Raw genomic sequence first — 20238 nt, 5'->3', positions numbered from 1 at the left:
TGTAGCACTCAGTATGTGTTTCCAGGGCCTGTACCTCTGCAGGCATTTCTCACTGCTTTTGGTTGCACAGAATCAGATACCAGCACCCTAAAGAAATGTCCGTAGCTCACATGGCTTTCAACACCAGTTTTGCTCCTAATCATCCTGTAGATCACAGAATCATCCAGGTTAGAAAAGGCCCTCAGGATCACCAAGTCCAACCTACAACTCTATTCCACAAGATTCAGCTTAAACCATACCCCTAAGCACCACATCCTTCAGAGACTCCCATGTCAGATGTACCTGGCTGCCTTAGAGGAGATGCTGTGCCCCACATCCTTGGCTGCTCTGTTGAGACAGATGACAAGTAGATGTCACAGCTGGTAGCAGCCCATGGCATAGTACTGGGCATTTCCTTGGTGAGGAGCAGGGCAAGGCCAGGTTCAGAGCTCAGGTCCTGTTAGGTAAGGACTGCCAGGCTTGAGGACCACTAGGGCTGGTGGGGAGAAGCTGAACGTCTGAGGTGAGTCCTGGGACTCCTTTGGATGTGAGCTCTCTCTGTGTATGTCTCACCTACACTGCAAGATCACTCTTTTACTGCTGTCTTTACATGAGATCAGGATCTGGACACTCCAGAGAGAGGATGCTATAAGCCAATACTTTGTCTTTTGTTTTTTAACACCTTTAGCAGCTGAAATACACCCTCAAAGCTGCTCATTACCACCACTCCCAAACACAAGCTGACAGAGAGCTACTTGGCCAGAATCCCAACTGGTAGAAACCAGCATGATTTCCTGGCATTGGAAACGCTTCTCTGACTCAGATCAGCCAAAGGCCTGACCCAAGAAACAAAAAAGCCCACAAAAATGGTAATATTCCCCCAAGAAGAGGTGCTGGCTTGCCTCTGCCAGCTCACAACTAAGAAATACATCTGTGTCAATAAGAGAACAGACAGTGGTGGCTTTTTTGTTCCCTCTTGCAGCTGCACTGCCTGAATGGATCTGTCAGGAAATGAAAGCCAGGTCCCAACACTCACCATGGCACAACAAGGCACCTTGTTGCATCCTCTGACTTTGCTTCCTAGGATGGTGGGGTTGGGAGGCACCTCTAGAGCACATCTAATCTAACACTGCTGCTAAAGGAGGGTAACCTACAGCAGGGTGACCAGGATCACAATGTCCAGGTGGGTTTGGAACTTCTCCAGAGAAGGACACTCCAGAACCATAGAATCAGTGAGGGCTGGAAGGCACCACTCATCCAGTGGCAACCCCTCTGCCATGGGCAGAGACACCTCACACTAGATCAGGCTGTCCAGAGCTTCATCCAGCCTGGCCTTAAACACCTCCAGATATGAGGCTTCCACCACCTCCCTGGACAACTTTTTGCAGGCTCTCACCACCCTCATGCTGAAGAGTTTCTTCCTAACATCCAGCCTGAAGCTACCTATTTCTAGCTCTGTGTCATTTTCCCCTATCACTACCTGACTTCCTAAAAAATCCCTCCCCAGAATCTCTCTGGGCAGCCTGCTCCAGGACTCCAGCACTCTCATAGGAAAGAAACTTTCCTGTGTATGACATAACAGGACCTAGCCTGAGCCCAAGGACCACCCCCAAGAGCCAGAATGCAGCCACTTCATTTTGGAGGACAAGAGAAGCCAATAGTGTGGGCATTGGATGCCCTGTGCCTGTAGGCTTCAGGACCAGAGAACAGTCCCAGGCACTTTTCATCAGAAAATGGTTTGGAAGGGACCTAAAATAATAAGAAGTTAAAAAATCAGCTTAAATGTCTTTCCCAACAACAACAAAAAATAATCTATGGTTCTTGGGTTTCATTTAGTTTGAGTAAGATGAGGCTGAGTGGAGATCTCATTGCTGTCTACAGCTACCTGAAGGGACATTGTGGAGAGGCTGCTGCTGGACTTTTCTCACAAGTAATTGGAGATAAAACAAGGGGAATGGCCTCAAGCTGAGGCTGGGGAGGTTTAGATTGGACATGAAGAAAAAGTTTTTCATGGAGAGAGTGGTCTGGACCTGAAATGAGCTACCCAGGGAGGTGGTAGAGTCACCCAGCCTGGATGTGTTTAAGGGTTGTATGGATGTGGTGCTTTGGGATATAGTTTAAGGTGAATCTTGTAGGGTTCTAGGTTGAACTTGGTGATCTTGAGGGACTTTGCCAACCTGCACATTTCTGTGATCTGCAGCTTGCCACAGGCTGCTGTGGCAGCAGCCTCCAAAAGGCAAACAAACCTTCTAAACACTCCCTAACACAAGTCTATGAGCCCCTCACCACTCTGCTGCACACCCCATCTCAGGCACAACCTCATCAGGACCACCACATACTGGAGCTGTCATGATAAAAGGCAGAGAAAGCTCTGAGAAAGTCTTTCCAAATCTGTTTGAAGCTTAAGAATTGCCTTGAGCTGGTTGTGGTCCTCCACACAGGCTGGTGTGGTACAGGGGGGAATTTCCAGAGCTGTAACCACCTTCTCAGCAGTGCAGCAGCTGACAGCAGAAGGGATTGGTGCTAATCCTACCTGAAGAGATTACTCCAAATGCCCTGTTCTAGGGGCAGAGATTAAATCATGCAAACCAGCCCTGTGCCCTGGCTAAACCCTACTTGCAAGCTCAGCTACAGGGAGGTATCTTTGAAATGGATATGAGGTGAAGTCCCTAAGTGTCCCAGAAGCTGAGTTTGCCTCTTGGTTCCCCCATTTCCACAAACAACAAACACTGAGAGTTGCTTTGTTCTTTTGAAGGCAGAAGAGAAGTGGGGAAAAAAGGAATTTTCTCTTTCAGCTTTTGTCTTCAGAGCACCATGATTGTAAATCCAGTTTGCTCTTTGCAGACATTAAAAAGTCAGAACGTTGCTCTTGTTTCATTCCTATTAGTGTCATGCCCAAAGATCAGAGCCTGTCTCGTGGATCAGAGCCTCTCTCCTATCAAGGTGCTAAACAGAACAGGTACAGCTGATCTCGTGCAACTTCACTGCACTTTGTAGTATTCTTTTTCATATATATATATATTTTAAAAGCTTTTCTGGAAATTTCCTATTCTCCAACCTCAGAAATGGATTGGTGAACAAAGGTATCTCAGATAGATCCCCCTTATTCAGCCAAACCCCTCTGGCTGGGCAGGACTCAGCTTCAGGCTCCATTCTCTCGAGTAACAAACGTTAGAAGAGAAGATGGCCTCAAGATGCTCAAGGTTGGACATGAGGAGAAAAGGCCGAGACACCTGATGGTGTTGAGCCTGGAGAAAACCAGCCCCAGAGAGGGTCTGCTCAATGCCTTGAGAGCTAAACAGTGAGTGTTAGGAGGATGGGGCCAGACTCTTCTCAGTGGTGCCCAGTGACAAGGACAAGGAACAGTGGCACAAACTGAAATTCAGGAGGTTACATCAGGACACAACTATCAACTTTGCTGTGAGGTTGCTGGAGCAGGCTGCCCAGAAAAGTTGTGGAGTCTCCTTCTCAGGAAACATTCCAGATCCACCTGTACATTGCAATCCTAGGCAAGCTGGTCTGGATGAGCCTGCTTTTGGCAAGAGTGTTGGACTGGATCACAGGATGTCAGGGGTCGGAAGGGACACAAAGAGATCATCGAGCCCAATCGCCCTGCCAGAGCAGCACCATGCAATCTAGCCCAGGTCATACAGGAACACATCCAGACAGGCCTTGAAAGGCTCCACAGAAGGAGACTCCACAACCTCTCTGGGCAGCCTGTGCCAGCGCTCTGGGACCCTTACAGTCAACAACTTCCCCCTTGTGTTGAGCTGGAACCTCCTGTGCTGCAGCTTCCATCCATTGCTCCTTGTCCTATCCCAGGGATCAGAGAGCAGAGCCTGTCCCCCCCTCCTGACTCCCAGCCCTCAGCTATTTATAAACATTGATTAAATCCCTTCTCAGTCTTCTCTTCTCCAGACTAAGCATCCCCAAGTCCCTCAGCCTCTCCTCATCAGGCAGTGCTCCAGTCCCCTAATCCTCCTTGTAGCTTTCCCTTGGACTCTCTGCAGCAGATCCCTGTCCCTCTTCAAGTGGGGAGCCCCAAACTGAAGGCAGTACTCAAGAGGAGGTCTCGCCAGGGCAGAGCAGAGGGGGAGGAGAATGTCACACAATCTGCTGGACACAGGAGATATTCAAAACCTGCCTGGTTGCATTCCAGTGTGATCTGCTGTAGGTGATCCTGTTCTGACAGGGAGGTTGGACCAGATGATCTTTTGGGGTCCCTTCCAGCCCCTGACGTTCTATCATTCCATTGGCCTTCTGGGCCACAAGGGCACATTGCTGATCTCTAGAGGTCATCCAGCTCCTACCATTCTGTGGAGCCAACAATCCATCTCACACAGCAGCGAGCACAGGTGACTGACAATATTGGGAACAGAATCCAGCCTTGTCCCAGCCAACCCATGCTGCCGGCAGGAGCCGAGGCGGAGCCATTGCCAGCACTGGTTCAACCCTGTGCTGCAGCCACTCCGAAGTTAATGCGCTGCGACTATTTCAAGCACCACTTAGGAGGCCAAGCTCTGCGAGTTGGGCTTGTGGTTCATCTTGGGGGAGCAGGAAGAGGAGGGAAAAGAATGACAAATTCAAAATTAAATCAAACAAGAAGAACAAAAATCAAAAGGACTCAACAGCCAACCCTTCACAATGGCCTGCTGGGAGCTCGTTCTTTTTCACTCCTGATTTACAAGTTACATATGGCGGGTTGTTTACATTCTGGTACTGGTTTATGTTCTTCCAGAAAGGAGAAATTCCTCCAGTAGATTTTGATTGCTTTCCTGTATGCCTCGTTCCCCCAACACCCCCACCCTCAAGTATCTGGTTTCGCTTAATATGCCCAGAGGTTTCCGGAACAAAAGAGGTTGTTGGATAGGGTTTTTTTATGGCTAAACAAAAAGTCGACTATTTTTCCAGGAAGGCTCAGGCTGACTCCCATTTTGTGACTGTGACTCCATGCTTTCAGACCCATGCAGCCTGCTCAACAGCCACGTCCTTGTGTGCCACACAACCAAACAGTGCTGGTTGCATCTACTGCATGCAGCAGCCATAGAATTGGTTTGATTGGAAGAGACTTCTAAGCTCATTCAGTTCAACCATTACCCCAGCACTGCCAAGTCACCACTAAACCATGGCCTTCAGCACCACATTGACACAGCTTTTAAATCCCTCCAGCAGTGGGAACTCCATCACTGCCCTGGAAAGCCTGCTCTGGATCCTGCACCAGCTTTATTGCTCTTCTTTGGACACACAACAGCACCTCCATGACTTTCCTGTAGGGAAAGGCCCAAAACACAATGCAATATATGAGGTAAAGCCTCAAAGACATCCCAGTGGATGCCAAAGACATCCCAGTGGAAAGCACTGTGCTCATGCCTTCAGCCATGCTCACATCTGGATTCCCCCAGTTGAAGCAGGACTCCTGCTCTACATACTCAAAATCTTCACAGACCAAACAAAAAAAGGCAAAGGAATATTGATCACACACTGCAGAAAAAACAAGAGAGATGATTAAGGAAGTTGAACATCGTGCCATGGTCTAGTTAATTGGTTAGGGCTGGGTGATAGGTTGGACTGGATGATCTTGGAGGTCTCTTCCAACCTGTTTGATTCTATGATTCTATGATTCCTTATGAGGAGACCCCGAGGGAGCTGGGGCTTGGAGTGGAGAAGACTAAGGGGTGACCTGATTCATGGTTATAAATATGTGCAGGGTGAGTGCCAGGAGGCTGGAGCCAGCCTCTTCTTGGTGATGCCCAAGGACAGGACAAGAGGCAATGGGTGGAAGTTGAGGCATAGGAGGTTCCATGTGAACCTGAGGAAAATTTTTTTCCCTGTGAGGGTAACAGAGCACTGGCACAGGCTGCCCAGGGAGGTTGTGGAGTCTCCCTCTCTGGAGCTACTCAAGAACCATTTGGATGCATTCCAGGGTGATCTGCTCTGGGTGATCCTGCTCTGGCAGGGAGGGGGCTGGATCAGATGATCTTTTGACTTCCCTTCCAACCCCTGTCATCCTGTGATTCTATGATTCCTTAATTCACAAAGAATCCAAAGCAAGAGCTGGAGCTGCCCCACAATTTCCTGAACCTCACTCTGAGCTGAAGGTACAGCAGAGATTGTAAGCAATAAAGTTGTGTGTGCAAACAGTTCCTGTCCCTTAAACTCCTGCAGACATAGCACTTATTTTTTCAAGGCAATCCAGTCAGTGTCAATTCCAACCCTGTTCCTATAGGATCTGCATCCTGGGCTAGATTAATGGCAGCAGGTCCAAGGATATATCCCTTTCCCTTCATTTGGCACTTGAGAGCCCACAGATGGAAAACTATCACCAGTGTGGGACTCCTGAGTGCAAGAAAGATAAGGACATAGTGGAGGGAGGACCCAAGGTGGTTGGAGGTCTGGAATATTTGCACTATGAGGGGAGGTTGAGAGAACCAAGTCTGGTTCAGGAGGACATTATTTCTGCATTTCAGTACTCAAAGAGCATTTAAGGAGAAGGATGGAGCAAACTTTTTACCAGAGCCTGCAGTGCAGAACAAGAAGTAGCAGTTTTAACTTCAAGAGGACAGATTTAGATCCAGGAGATCAGATATAAAGAAGAAATCTTTCACTGTGAGGGTGGTAGGACACAGGGTGCTCAGAAAAGGTGTGGATGTGTTCAAAGTCAGGTTGGACAGGGCTGTGAGCAGCCTGACCCGGTGAAATGTCTGCCCAGAGAAGGGAAATTAGATCATCTTTAACTGCTCCCTCCCAACCATACCACTCTGTGATTCCTTGGACAGAGCAGGCAAGAGCCTGCTGTTGCCAACAGCTACCTGATCTGAAGGCACACAAAAGATGGGGCCATGCTTCTCAGAGGGTCACATTGATAGGGCAAGAGATACAGATTTAAGGACTTCTCCAGTTTTACCATGACAGTGGTCAGTTGCTGGAATACTTTCATGAAAGTGGAACCAACTCCATCTTTGAAGACATTCCAGACTCAACTGGAAAAGAGCCTGAGCAACCTGATCTATTAGGCCTGGTTTGGGCAGTGTTTGTGCTAGATGACCTCCAGATGTGCTTCCCAACCTGAATTGTTCTATGAGTCTATGAATCTTAATTTCTCATGTCTTTAATGACCAGGCCAGGTGCCAGCTTGGCATTCCTTTCCAGGCTGAAAAGAGAAGTTAACTTGTGGCTGAATTGCTGCCTATGCACATTGAGCAACCTCCTTCCAAAGAGGACCATTTTCCAGACTGCCTAGGAAACAGAAAGGCAAGAGAGCAGATGTCACCATCCTCAGAGCTGAGCTGCCTCATGCAATGCCACTAGACTCATCTCTACAGCCCAGATCTTGCAGCATAAGCATCTGCCTCTGGAAAGAGGGTTGTAGATGTTCAATGTGGATGACCTTGGAGGATGGAGCTCTGAAAGACATTGCCATGACCATAAATCAAGTAAATGTAGAGCTACACCTTATTATCTGAGGCCAATTTTTCTCATTCCAGGGACAAAAAAAAAAAAAAAAAAAAAAAAAAAAAAAAAATTTACACCTTTCCAAAAAGAGGAACTGGAAAGTGGGATAGAGCTGGGGAAACAAAGACAAACTTCAGACACCATAACTGGCTGTTTAGTTCACTGGAGGACTGGGTTTGGCTGGCTTAAACAGCTCTGGAAAAACACAGAGATTTCCACATATTGCCCCAAAAACAGGAATAAAGAGATACAAATCCAAGAAATCTCCAGAGTCATGCTGCAGTGTCTGTCTTTAAATATACACCCTTAATCACCCTAAAGAGATCTGCTTTAAGTAGAATCAGTCAGCTTTGGAAGGAACCACAAGGATCAGCCAGTTCCAACCCTCCTGCCACAGACAGGGACACCTCACACTAGATCAGGCTGGCCAGAGCCTCATCCAGCCTGGCCTTAAACACCTCCAGGGATGAGGCTGCCACCACCTCCCTGGGAAACCTGCTCCAGGCTCTCACCACCCTCATGCTGAACAACTTCTTCCTAACATCCACTCTGAATCTACCCATTTCCAGCTTTGTTCCATTCTCCCCATCCTGTCACTACCTGACAGCCTAACAAGTCCCTCCCCAGCTTTCTTGTAGGCCTCCTTAAGTTATCCTGTTCATCAATTTAATGGAACAAACTCTTTGACAACCAGCAACACTTGCCAAGTACAATTCCAGAGCAGTACAAACACCAAACTGAGTCCACCAGGTGACTCTCTCACCCTGTACCTTGTCCCTGATAGTAGGCAAAGCCCAAGGAATTAAGGAGGAGAAGCTTTAAAAACAAAAGTCAGTCCTGGAGCAAACCTCTCCAGAACACTTTCCCAGTGTTCTACAGAAGGTTGTCTTTATGTTACCTGAGCCATCTCCTGCTCACAGAATCACAGAATTATTGAGGCTGGAATAGACCTCTGGGCTCATCAAGTGCACCTAACACCATCACATCAACCAGACCATGGCATTAAGGGCCAAGCTTTCCTTAAACACCTCCAGGGACAGTGACTGTAGACACTGGAATGGACTGCCCAGGGAGGTGCTGATTACCCCTTCCATGAGGAAGTGCTTCCTAACATTCAACCTAAAAAGAGGTCTCATTAGATCAGGTTGTTCATGGCTTGTACATCTGAGTCTTCAACACTTCCAAGGGTGGAGACACCACACGTGAATACCTGCCAGGAGCTGGCGGAGCTGCTTTAGAAGCCCAGCTGAACTTAAAGCCTCTACACTACCTTATCAAAAGGCATTCCCCAGCCTAACTACTGGGTTAGGTGAAGAGCCTGGAGAATAAAACCTATCAGGAGCAACTGAGGGAGCTGGGGATGGGTAGCTTGAAAAAGAAGAGGCTGAGGGGAGACCCCATTGCTTTCTACAACTAGCTGAAGGGACACTGTGGATGTGTTTAAGGTTGGTTTGGATGTGGTGCTTAGGGATATGGTTTAAGGTGAGTCTTGTAGAGTAGGGCTCTAGGTGGGACTTGGTGATCCTGAGGGGCTTTGCCAAGCTGAATGTTTCTGTGATTTTGTGATACTGGTGGCACAAGGACCTACCTCCTTTTGGTCATTACTGTTACCTGCAGTAAATTAAAGCCAAGCCAAACAGTGCAAAGAATCGCAGAGCTGGTTTGGTTCAGAGAGATTTCTAAGATCAAGTCCAGGGCTGTGCCTTTAGGAGATCACAATTCCACTCCTCCTTGAAAAATGAAGTCAGTGTTAAATGCCAGGGTAGGGGAGTTCATAGTCTGGGGCCATCAGAATTAAAATGACTTGTTTCACAGGAGCACCTCCTGAAGGTCAGTGGAGGTCAGAAAAAGCTGCTTCACAAAATCATGCATTCTGGCTTTACTCCTTCAGCTTCATCCAATATCCAGCACAGAGCTGGCCTAGGGGAAAGCAAAGCTGCATCACTAGCCCAGGCACATCCCTTGCAGAAGGGACTGGAAGGCTCCTGAGCAAGTGAAGTACATCTAATGTGTGACCAAGTATTTTGGATAAGGAATCACAGAGTGTTCTGGGTTGGAAGGGACCTTTAAAAGTCATCTTGTCCAACACCCAAAGCTGTCTTTGAATCATAGAATCAACCAGGTTGGAAGAGACCCCCAAGATCATCCAGTCCAACCTAGCACCCAGCCCTATCCAGTCATCTAGACCATGGCACTAAGTGCCTCATCCAGTCTTTTCTTGAACAAGTCCTTGTTCATACAGCTGGAAGTTGTCTGAGCAATTAGAGCCTTTCTATCCCAACCCCTGCTCTAAACTGCCTATGGAGGGCCAGGAAAACTACCTGAAGAAAAATTATCTCTGGAATCACACTGGTCCTGGGAATTCCTGTCCACCTTCCTTGAGTTATTTATGATATTCTCAGTCAAGGGCAGCACAGGCAGCTTCTTGTGCTCCATAGACTTCCCCAGTCTGGACATCCTCCCCTTCTCCTTGAGTACAACTGCTGAGTGGTCTCTGCCTGACCACACCAGGGATGGCTCAGTGGCTTCCCAGCAGCCAGGACAATTTCCAGCCTTAGAGTCCTCGTCTTGACAGTACAGATGATGCATGAAGAATACTGGCATTTGGTAACTGGTTCCAAGAAGCCATGACATTGGAACATGCCAGGAACAGGGGAGAAAGACTTTTGCTTTACTAAGCAAGGCTTTGGGATACATGTTACAAGCCAGAGGAACTTGCTACCTAAAGGACTCTGATTTAATACTCATCTCCAGGAGTTTGGCTCTTCATAACACAGAAAAAGACCTTCATACTCTGGCTCTGTTGAGGCATCAGAGTCACCTAGGAAGAAAGAGACCCTATTTTGGGCCCCATTCTTCCCAGATAGGATCAGTGTACCAAACTCAACTGCCATGTGACAGAGCATGGGTGTAAAACCCATTACTGGGTGCAAAATCTTCTGCTTTGGGATGTGTATCTGTAAAGCTGGAAAATGTTAAGGAAAGAAGAGGTTGTTTGGGTAACTTAGTCACTAGATACAACTTGGGAAGAGAGAGTCTTGAAACAGCCTACTCTCTGGATAGGAAATCCATAGTAGGGACCTTGTTTCATTACAAGAGTTTGTGTCACTGCCTGTGACAGGGGAATGAAACTGGACCTCTTTGAGGTCCTTTCCAACCTAAACCATTCTATGATTCTATGTTTGGTGGACCTGAGGCATTGGTGACCACCACAGGAACGTGACATAAATCTGTGAGACCAGACATTTCAGCAGAACCAAGACCTTGTAGTCCTCTAGAGTGGTAGGTAATGCAGCACTGAATTCCAGGCTATGCAGATACACAGGGAATGGCCAATGAAAGAAAGAGAAACCACTGGAATTAAAGGGCAGATGGGATCCTTTGTGGAGAAGAGTGGCCCAAGAACTTAGTATTCACTGTAATAAGAAAGAATGTAGATGGAGTTGCATCTACTTTGCTTGTCTGTTTTTTATTTGCCCTTCCTCCCCTCTTTGGAAAAGCATCACAGAGCAGAACAGCCCAGAAGGGAAACTAGCCTGATAAATAGACCATCAAGAGAAATAATTAGTCTAGATAGGAAAATTAAATAGGGGGAGCCACTAATCAGCTGCTCTCCCTGCAAGGAGGAGGCTGGGAAAGTAATTTAAAAAACCTTTTGGAGGAGACTGTGAGGCAGAGCATAAAGTAAAAATACAGATGGGCCGAAATTAGAGCAAGTCTGTGTGCACAGGAACAGGTGGAACTGGTTAGAGGCAGAGCTCCCTCCCACCCTGCTTACCCCCTCCAATCCTTCTCATGACTTTACCTTCTGCTTGGCAAAGCTGTGAGCTGGGAAGGAAAAAAAACCCAACCCAAACCATCTCCCTCCAAGCTGGTGAAGCTGTCTCCAGCTGGGAGCCTGCACTGCAAGCAGCCCTGCGCCGTTCCCAGGGGCTGCAGACAAAGTCCCCAGCACCAGAACACTGATCCCAGTTCAGCTCCTTCAGTGCTTGCCTCACAAGTAGAGGGGTAACTCAGCACCCCCAGAGCCTCTGTCAGCATGAACTGGAGGAAAGCTTTGCCTCAGCAATACAGTGCTAAATAAATCCATCAGAACCTCCCTGTTAGTAACCCACCATGAAGGAGAAGCTCTGCTAGGGTTGGATTGAGTCATTCCACCACCAAGGCAGAAGGGAGCAGACCACAGCTCTGCTTTGTGCACATCAGACTAGTTTTTGTGCCAGGGCCTCACTGTTGCCCACATTGCTGCAATAAGGATCTACAGGCTTCCTAGCTGAGGTCACACTATTGACTACCATCACGTACCCCCCTCTGCTCTGCACTGCTGAGACCCCCACCTAGGGTATTGCATCCAGTTCTGGAGCCCCTGGTAAAAGAGGGTTATGGAGGTGCTGGAAGGTGTCCAGAGAAGGGCCATGAGGATGAGCAGAGGGATGGAGCTGATCTGCTGTGAGGAGAGACTGAGGGAGTTTGGGCTGTTCAGTCTGGAGAAGAGAAGGCTCCCAGGTGATCTTATTGTGGCCTTTCAGTATCTTAAGTGGACTACAAAAAAGCTGGGGAGGGATTTTTGAGGCTGTCAGGTAGTGACAGGACTGGGGAGAATGGAACAAAGCTGGAAATGGGTAGATTCAGAGTGGATGTTAGGAAGAAGTTGTTGAGCATGAGAGTGGTGGGAGCCTGGAACAGGTTTCCCAGGGAGGTGGTTGCAGCCTCATCCCTGGAGGCGTTTCAGGCCAGGCTGGATGAGGCTCTGGCCAGCCTGATCTAGTGTGAGGTGTCCCTGGGCACGGCAGGGGGATTGGAACTGAATGATCCTTGTGGTCCCTTTCAACCCTGACTGATTCTAGGATTCTGTGACCTCATCCCTTGCAAAGGTCTTACCAAGCAGGACTGCAAGGGAGATTGAGACTGGATATTTATATAGCCCTAGAAAGAGGCTGCACAAGGAAGAGGTAGAATGTCCATCCTTGGCAGGAGTGAAAAGCTGTGCAGATGCGGTGCTGAGGGACAAGGTTCAGCAGTGAGCTGGCAGTGCTGAGTTAGTAGTTTGACTTGGTGGTCCTAAAGATCTCTTCCAAACAACCAATTCTATGATTCTATAGGCCAGGCTACAAACTCAGAGGCCACAGCATTGTCAGAAACAGTGGAAATCCTGAAGGGAAATTGGGATAGACAAGACTTTGGAACACAAATAAAATTCTTCACCCCAAGGAAGTTTGGATCTTCAGCTTCCCTTCAGCTGGGGAAACTCTAGCTGACTGAAGCCCAGGGCTAAGCACACTCCTGTCTCCCAGAATGGAATCCATTACTGAGCTGGAATGCCTCTAATTATGCTAACACTAATAACGTTAGCTACTAAAATAGCTCAGAAAAGGATAAGTTACAAACGTGGTTTTCAGCCTGTGGGTTTCAAATGTATGGAGGTTGCCAGGAGGGGTTGAGAGCAAGGACACAACCTACTTACTTTCATTTAACTTCCAGCTAGCAAACTCACCCACCATTTTCAGATCCAGTCACGTCAAGAAGAGATGGTTTAGTTGCTCTGTAGGCACCCAAAGAAGCAGTCTGGGCTTTGGAGGAAGAGAGATGAAAGATTTTTCTCTTTTATCTCAGGAGAGCATTGCTTGCTCTGGATGGGAATGATTGTATTTCCTTCCCTTTAATGGAATCCTAACATTGTGAGGGTTGAAAGGAGCTTCTGGAGATCACAGAATCACACAGAAACATCCAGATTGGCAAAGTCCCTCAAGATCACCAAGTCCAACCTAGAACCTTACAAGATTCACCTTAAACCATAGCCCTAAGCACCACATCCATACAACCCTTAAACACATCCAGGCTGGATGACTCCACTTCCTCCCTGGGTAGCTCATTCCAGTCCCTGACCACTCTCTCCATGAAAAAAAAAAAATTCCTAATGTCCAATATACACCTCTTCAGCTTGAGGCCATTCCCCCTTGTTCTGTCTCCAATTACTTGTGAGAAGAGTCCAGCAGCAGCCTCTCCACAACGTCCCTTCAGGTAGCTGTAGACAGCAATGAGATCTCCCCTCAGCCTCCACTTTTTCTAACTACCCATGTCCAGCTCCTTCAGTTGCTCCTCATGAGATTTACTCTCCAGGCCCTTCCCCAGCTTCGTTGCTCTCCTCTGGACCTGCTCCAGCACCTCCACATCTCTCCTGTGTCACAGTGCCCAAAACTGAACACAATTCTCAAGGCATGCCCTCACCAGAGCCAAGTACAAGGGGACAAAAATCGTCTAGTCCAATCCCCCTGCTGAAGCAGGCTCACTCAGATCAGATTGTTCAGGATCATGTTTACTCCAATCTCCCAGCTAAAGCAGGGCCACCCAGAGCAGGTTGCTCAGGATCATGTTTGGTCCAATCTCCCAGCTAAAGCAAGGTCACCCACAGCAGTTTGCTCAGGATCACAACATTCAAGTGGAACTTCTAAACCTCTTTGGGCAGCCTGCTCCCTTGCTCTGCACCCTCACAGTAAAGTGGTTTCTTTGTCATGCTTAGATGGAGCCTCCTGGGTTCGCTCCCTCTTGTCCTGTCACTGGGCACCACTGAACAGAGTCTGTCCCCATCCTCTTGCAGAGCACCGAGACTCTCAGACTGCTCTTCTCTAGGCTAAACACCTCCAGCCTTGGATTTGAAATCCTCTTTTTTGACATCTCTTTTTCTTATTGTTAATTTAGTCACCCCTCAGCCTTTCCTCCTCACAGAGACCCTGCAGTCCCCTCAGCATCTTTGCAGCCTCCTTCAGAGCCTCTCCAGTAGTCCATTCCATATGTGAAGTCACACAGCATTCCAAAAAAAGGAAAAACCCCAAACCAACAAAAAAGCACTTTCTTACTTTTCCCCAGACCCTCAGACTTCTGTCTACCTCACATAGCAAAGGGGAAGTTCATACCAGGTTACATCTGTCAGTGCTCAGCAAGCAGGAATTCACAGGATGCCTCTGCCCCTTGCACTGTGGAAGATGACCTGGCTGAATGCCTCACCCCACGGAGAAAATAGGAGCCTGAAGAAAACCAGTACCATATTTTATGGAGGATTTTCTTTGGCTGCCACCAAAGTTTTCCACAGAAAATTAAATTCCCACCCAAAAGAGAGTTTGCTCTCCAACTAAATCCTCTCTGATTTATGGATTGGGATGATGGTTGGGAGTTTATCTTATGCTCGTAACGTTGGAGGCAGGAGAAACTGCCTCCAAATGCAGATTTCAGAGGGAAGGTCACAAGTTTCTTTGCATCCCATTTTGGGAGGTTTTAGGAATGTTTAGCATTTAAAAAAAAACATTAAGAATTTGGAACTGCTTAAGTTCATTAAGATATGACTGCCACATTTCAGGCTATTTCATAAATCAGGCCCCTGGGGACTGCAGAGAGTGCAGACAATACCTGCAGGCAGGACACTGTTGTAGTGAGAGGTGGGGACCTGACAAAGGGAAAGAAGTGACCAAATTAACAATAAGAAAAAGAGACATCAAGCAAGAGGATTTCAGATCAGAGATTCCCTCAGTTAGGTAGGGCTGCTGCTGAAAATAAACCATAGCAGTTCTGCAATGAGAGCTGTGATTCCTTCTGCAACCATCATACAAAAACTCCCAGCATGGTATGGGTTGGAAGGGACCTCTGGGGACTGACTAAGTCCAAGCCCCTCGCCAAAGCAGGGCACCCTACAGCAGACTGCCCAGGGTCACAATGTCTGGGGGGGGTTAGAATCTCTGCAGAGGAGACTCCTCAGCCTCTCTGAGCAGCCTGGTGCAGGCCCCCACCTGCCTCACAGCAAAGGTTTTTCCTCCTGTTCAGATGGAGCTTCCTGTATTCCCATTGCACCTTGTCCTGCCAATGGATGTCACTGCCAAGTGTCCCTATCCTCTTGACCCTTGCCCTTTAGCTATTGATCAGCATTGAGAATCATAGAATCAACCAGGTTGGAAGAGATCTCCAGGATCATCCAGTCCAACCTAGCACCCAGCCCAATCCAGTCATCTAGACCATGGCACTAAATGCCTCATCCTGTCTTTTCTTGAACACCTCCAGGGACAGTGACTCCACCACCAACCTGGGCAGCCCAGGAAGGAGAAGTTCCCCTCTCAGGCTCCTCTTCTCCAGGCATCTGAGAGAGATGCTCTGTTCCCCTGAAAAATACTTTTTTATTTCCCTTTTTTTTTTTTTACTGTGAGATCAAAAGTGGCAAATGGCACAGTTGGGTCACCCCTTCCTCAGCCTACCATTCCTTTAGAAACAAAAACAAAATTGAGAGAGGAAAATAAAACAATGGTGAAAAAGCCAGGAAAGGAAACCCAACATTCTTCAAAATCCAGAAGATTTGTTCAAAGCTCTCAATGAATCTCCTTTTAACAGAGGGCAAATTCCTCCTGCAGCCTGCAGAATAATTGCTCTGAAGCTTCACCGAATTAGTTTCACCTCAAGCAAGTTAGGGAGTGCTGAGCCATGGCCAGGTTTGAATAAATGGGTGTAAATGGAGATGCAGTGGCCCCCTGCCAAGCTGGCCAGACAGAAGGCAGCTCTGGTCTTGAAGTCACATACCTCCTGTATCTGCACTCCCTGCAGATCCTGCCTCTGGCTGGGCTGGCAAAGTCTCCTTGCCCTTCCTCACTGAAGCAGATCACTGCAAGGGCAAGGTGCTTACAGCTGCAGGTGAAAGTGGTGTAAATACATCTCTAACAGGATTCAAACTGCCTGTTTCTCCTCAAAACAAATAGGTTTCTTCTCCTCTTCCTTGGACTTCCCTTTCTGTGGGACTCTACATGTGAAAAAAAGCAGCTCCAGGCTTGCTTGAACACAGAAGAAGAGAAGGAAGAGGACAGACAGAGTTCCTGTCTCCTTCCACCACCCCACTTAAAGTATATTCTTCCTTTTGGCCCTGAAGCCTTGCCAGGATAACTCCAGACCCTCTGCACAGGAGGGCACACATGGCTAGTCCACTCCCAAACCTGCTTGAGGTTGGATTTGACACCAAAATACCTCCACTTACGCACAAGGTCTTAACAATCAAATATAATATGGGCAAATGAGGGAGATGGGCAGACACTGGATGCCATCTAAGGACCACCTACCCCTGCCACACCACTGGCAGCTGCAAGCTCAGTTAAGTTTCACAACTCCAGATCCAGCAGAAGCAAATCCATTTCTGTCACTCGAACCCACAGCCCCTCTCAGGATCACGAGCCCTACCTGCATTGTACTTTGGAAGTGATTCCAGGAAGGTACTGCTCAAAAGGGATGGGATGACCACAGCATGCAGGGAGTTCCTTCTGGGATGGGGCTGGTAGTCCTTAAAGGAAATGTGGCTTGGTTAGCTTGGAGAAGGCAGTTTGACAAAGGGGCATCCAGCACCAAGTGCAGAGGGGCTATGAACCACCCAAAGGACTTTCTGCTCCAGGCTGTGAAATGCCACCTCCCCCAAAGTGACCAGGAAACACTGTCCAAGGAAAACAGACAGATGCTGCCAGGTGGGACTTAATCAAAACCTAAAGACACCCAACTGATGAAAAATACACAACCCAGAAACACAGGATTTGAAGATCAGACCCCACAGGCAAACACATTGTGCTGGTTTGAGACTAATTGGAATATTTTAATGAGAGAAATTAGATTATTGGCTGTGAAAAGGAAAATAATGGTGATGTCTGTATTACCCACTCGTTCTGCTGGAACATATAAAAACACAGACACAAACAAAGATCACTCAGTCTCTGCCTGGCTGTCCCCATATTAGCTCTTCTGCCTGGACCTGCACATTCCCAGCTAATCACTCACAGGATGTCAGGGGTGGAAAGGAACTTAAAGGGATCACCGAGTCCAAGCTCCTGCCAGAGCAGGACCATACAATCTAACTCAGGTCACACAGCAACACATGCAGACAGGCCTTGAAAGGATCCAGAGAAGGAGACTCCACAACCTCTCTGGGCAGCCTGTGCCAGTGCTCTGGGATCCTTCCAGTCAACAAGTTCCCCTTGTGTTGAGCTGGAACCTCCTGTGCTGCAGCTTCCATCCATTGCTCCTTGTCCTATCTCACAGAGCAAGTGAGCAGAGCCTGTCCCCCCTCTCCTGACCCCCAGCCCTCAGATGTTTACAAACATTGATTAAATCCCCTCTCAGTCTTCTCTTCTGCAGACTAAGCAGCCCCAGGTTTCTCAGCCTCTCCTCACCAGGCAGTGCTCCAGTCCCCTCATCATCTTTTTAGCCCTCCCTTGGACTCTCTCCAGCAGATCCCTCTCCCTCTGAAACCGGGCAGCCCAAAACTGAAGGCAGACCTCAAGATGAGCTCTCACCAGGGCAGAGCAGAGGGGGAGGAGAACTTCCCTTGATCTGCTGGACACACTCTTCTTAATGCCCCCCAGGATCCCATTGGCATTTAACCACAAGGGCACATTGCTGCCCCATGGATGCTATCCACCAGCACCCCTAAGTCAGTCTCCACAGGGTTGCTCTCCAGTAGATCACCTCTCAGCCTGTACTGGGAGAGGGGCAGAGGGCAACAGCATAGCCCAGATGCAAGTAAGAAATCCAGAAGTCATCTGGAGGCCAAACAAGGAGCAGATGAACTAAGCCAAGGCCAAACGATCAGAAAAAGGAAGCAAAAGTTTATAATCTGTCTAACCTGCCTAGAAAGCACAGGTCTTTCCTACATCAACATTCCTCAGCAGTTAGTAAGAGATAATAACATGATTATTATGGGGTTTCTAGAGACAAGTCAAGCAAAAAAAGGAAAAGGAAATTCATACTGCCACAGAAGCAAACCACAAAAGAGGGCTCTGCATTTGACGGTTGTCTGCTCTGGACATTTCAACTATTCATTGAGCAAATATTAGCAGCTGCAATATTCAGGCTGGCAGGGAACAGGAGGAGTCCAATGTGACCAAGGTGAATGGTTAAACCAAGCACTGGGACAGACTCTGCCTGCAGCAGTGGAGGAGGGAGGCAGGCAGGCAGCCCTCAGCTGGGTTTGACCCCCAGACGACACCAGGCAGTGAGTTCTGCAAGGACTGACGCAGCACGGGAGAGTTTTTTGGATGAAGAATTTCCTTCACTGAAGGAAAAGAAAGAAAGAAAAAAAAAAAGTGGGGTTTTGGGCCTACCAAAACTATTTGCAAACTCAGTGAATAGTTTCCACCAAAAGCTTGAAAATATTTCAAGGAATCAGTGTTTTATTTAGGTTTTTTTTCCTTTTTTTTACTTGTTTTTTCTTTCCCCTCTCCAGAAATGCCTTTGCTTAGAGCTGCACTTTGAGGCCAGTTTACTTGACTTTAAGCAGACTAAGCTCAAATAGAGATGCTTCCATCTCACACTGAACATTGTCAGCACTCTGCTCCTTGGGCCAAACCCAAGAAATCAGTGATTTGCACAGCTCTAGAAGGACCAGCTGGAATGAACCTACTGGCTCCATGTTCACAGGGAAAGACTGGATCCAATGTCCATAGACCCAGCTCATGAACAAAAATCCCACAGTATGACCTGGAGCAAATAAGAGGAAAAAAACCAAACCCTTCTGGAGTAAGGGAGTGCTTGGTATGGGCTGCTCAAGACCCATGCTGGAAAGCTTGGGACCAAGAAGAAAAGCCTGGAGCCTGTAACGCTGGGAAGGAGCCCAGCCTGGCAACCCCACAGAGCCCTGGGAGGTAGGCAACTCAAGAAATAAAACTTCACTGTCAGCAAAGAGGCCAGCTGAGAGGATTCTTGAGGAACAAAGTCAGCTCATGACAGTCCTCCAGGTTCCTGGAAGATCATTAGGTGATGTTCAGTGTCAACATCTAGCAAGAGGACAAACAACAGAGACAGACCTCTCCTTCCATATGCATAGGCATGGTGGTGGCAGGTGAAGGGGCACACAAACAGATACTCCCCCCCAACACTAAGCTTCCAGAGAGATCCCAGGTCTGCCTGGACTTACTCTGCAGAAAATTGGTTCTTTGACCTTCCCTTCTGGATCAGCTACAGCGAGTTAGTGTCCTCACTTCTAAATGAAGGACTTGAGTGGAAACCATGGGATAACCTCACATCCCTTGCTCTGTTAGTTTCCAGCAACAAGAAAAGCATAAAAGAGTAAGACACACACAGACATCCTAAGATCCCATCCCAAAACATTTCTCCAGACTCATTATCTGCTGCTCAGGGACTTCCTAAACCAGAGATGTTGTCCTTCAGTTTAGCAGCACTTGCTGAAGTTTTATTGCTTTTCTTTCACACTGGAGGAAAGGGGAAGAGAAAAATCCAACTGGATCCAAGCCAAGAATTGTGTCCTCAGATGGTGGTGTTTCTGTACACAGCTTATTTTTGTGCCAGTGGGGGCTTATTGAAGGTAACTCGATCTGATTCTGGATGTTCAGGAATTTTGGCCATCAGCACAGAGACATTCTGGGCACGTGAACACACTCCTTCCCCTTCACACTAACTCCCCTTCATTTTCTGCCCGATCACGGAGGGTAGAAACAGACCCTCAAGCCCATAAATCAGGTCATGGTGTGTTTGTCCCTGTGCCATGAAGAATTCTCTGAGCATCCTGCAGCCCAGGGCAGGAAATTCACAGCTGAGACCTGCTCCAGGGCTGGAGCCTGGGCAACTGGCAAGCAACTGCAGCAAGAAACTTTGGAGTTCCTGAGCCGAGATTTATGCTGCTGGAATTCATCACAAATATTTCACTGTCAGCAAGAGGTGGGAAAGAAGGAAAGATCACTTTGCATGAGGCAGTTTATATATGCAGGGCTCTCCCATCTAGCTTTGGAGGTATCATGAAGCAGGAAGCTGTAAGTTCACGGAACCTTTTGGGAGGCA

General features: G+C 47.9%; 1 long non-coding RNA gene across 1 annotated transcript; it reads right to left on the bottom strand.

Annotated features, from left to right (window-relative positions):
* Positions 1-5169: 5169 nt before the first annotated feature.
* LOC135179740 (uncharacterized) lies at positions 5170-16722 on the bottom strand. Its single transcript, XR_010304098.1, has 3 exons — positions 16639-16722; positions 15503-15578; positions 5170-5246 (listed from the first exon to the last, which is right to left on the bottom strand). It is a non-coding gene; the product is annotated as an uncharacterized LOC135179740 (long non-coding RNA).
* Positions 16723-20238: the final 3516 nt, after the last annotated feature.

The sequence above is a fragment of the Pogoniulus pusillus genome, chromosome 11, assembly GCF_015220805.1.
Source record: "Pogoniulus pusillus isolate bPogPus1 chromosome 11, bPogPus1.pri, whole genome shotgun sequence".
NCBI lineage: Eukaryota > Metazoa > Chordata > Aves > Piciformes > Lybiidae > Pogoniulus > Pogoniulus pusillus.
Note: the sequence above shows the minus strand (reverse complement) of the source record. Positions and strands in the feature narration are given on the sequence as shown.